Source organism: Leiobunum rupestre, chromosome 11, assembly GCF_980474605.1.
Source record: "Leiobunum rupestre chromosome 11, qqLeiRupe1.1.hap1, whole genome shotgun sequence".
In the NCBI taxonomy this organism is placed as follows: Eukaryota; Metazoa; Arthropoda; class Arachnida; order Opiliones; family Sclerosomatidae; genus Leiobunum; species Leiobunum rupestre.
The window spans coordinates 34,648,477-34,650,633 of NC_143394.1; positions in this window are offsets into that span (position 1 = coordinate 34,648,477).

Genomic DNA, 2,157 nt, shown 5'->3' on the forward strand with positions numbered 1-2,157 from the left:
ATGTAACTTTTCGGACTTTTACTATCTCATTTGAAATTCGTTATTTCAAGGCGGGCGGAATGTTCGGTTGTACACATCGTAATTTTGTATAGTACATGTACCTATATTCGTTTTCAAATGTTTATATAGCGCACGCGCGCGTGAAAGTGAGTTTTTGGTTGCTGTTAAAAAAGGTTTACCGGTTTTTATGTCGGAAAAGTTCGCGTCTTTTATTTCGCTGTTCACGACACTACCTAACCCCCGAGTTTCAACAAAATCGGTGATAACCAACTCGGGTAGTCTCCTTGTGAGTGTAGCGGCCCTCCGGTATATACATCCCTACGGTAAAATTTTAGAGGCCCTGGGCGAACGCCCGGCTCCCCCCCCCCCTAAGCACGGCCCTGCAAATCCAGCATGGGTAGTAGTACCCTACATCAGACTATTGTATTTATATAACCCCGTGCACCGCCTAAGCATTACAGGGGTTTTTCATCATTTGTCCCGGCCGAGCCGTCGACCTGTACACAAAATGATTAATCGCTTCCTAAAAATCGTACACAAACAAATATACACCCGTATACTTGTACTACCTACTCACGACTCATTATATATACAACGAATTACGCGTTCAAGATCGTTGATCGTTTCGTTATCCAGATTTCGAAGACCATCCATTGGGAGTGGTCTTCTTATCAAATGGTTCGTTTTGGGACAATTACGAACATAGTCATCTGAGTCTGCTTCCAGAGCACCGTATATGCATTTGGGCGATGAAATATGCCCCAAGTTGAACAGGTAAAGTGGGAACTTACCGTGTCCACTTAGGATTTGCGTCAAATAGTAGTTCGTGTTGACCTGAGGAAAGTACTTCTTAGTTACTTTACCTTTCTCACTTACATCCCACGACTCCTGCCACCTTTGAGTCGTCACCTCGTTGAGCCACCTTTTAATCACCAACTCTGGAATTTCGATTGCTGACTTTGCCCTTTCATTCCCTGCACATCCCGCGTGCGACTTTATCCAAGTAAAAGTGACCTGCGTCACCATCCATTTCAACACCTTACGGTTTTATGGCATAGGCCATGACTGTTTTTATGATTGCTTATTGCGTTTATAGCAAAACGACAATCAGTAAAAACCGTTGCACCATTAAGAGGACGTTGACCTTGCGTCCTTAACCAGCAAATACTCTCATGTATTGCTAAAAGCTCAAGAGAAAACGCATCCACCTTACCATTAATGCTAGTGACCTCGTTATACACTTCTACACATCCCTGTACACATCAAATGCCACCCCGGCACCTCTACTGGACAACGAACCGTCAGTAAACACCTCTACCCCATTACCATTGGGTAGTTGCTCTTTGATGTTTATGATAATCCTGTCCGCTTGGTGGTCCTCCCATGGGTCGCCTGGATAGAGGTAGTTACCACCTCGTAACTCCACCTAACAGCGCTTGCTGTCTTCTCTGAAAGAGAAGGACCTGAAAACAGCAGCTTCCTGGCTCACCACCAGGTCTAACGGTTGTATACCAGCAAGGACCCTCAGCGCATCCCTCGAGACAGTTCGGTAGGCACAAGTAATACGAAGGGCAGCAATTCTCTGTATTGAGCTCAACTTCCTCACCATAGCACTATTCTGCGTGCTCTTCCACCAAGCACCGCAAGCGTAAGCCACTACTCTGACAATACATGGTCGAGGCCCCACTCAATCCAGTTTCAAGATAGTTGTTTTCGGTAGCCATAAAGAAAAACAAAAAATTTCATCAACCCCACTCACCGCCCACCACGGAGCCCAACATGGGTATCTTGCAAGCAAGATAAGTGATATGAGAGATAACTAGCAGTATCACGATGCCCAGTTAGTCCTTCCTACCGGGAACAACAATCCCCGTATAGGAGCCGATTTGTCTACATCGGACCATAGTAGACCTCCTGTCTTTAGTAAAAAGGGGTAAGCCCATTAGCCTGTCACCTGGACGGCCAGCGTCCCGGTAGGTAAATGAGTTCGCGGAAATGAATTCGTAAACAGAGCCAGAAATTTAAGAATGTTGGGAAAAAGTTGTAGCTATCACGCAAACCAGTCATAATCATGATCGTATGTTTTAACTAATAAAAGTACGCGAAAACAAACAATCAATGTTAGAAAAGATGAATAAAAACTAGATCAGCTAGATA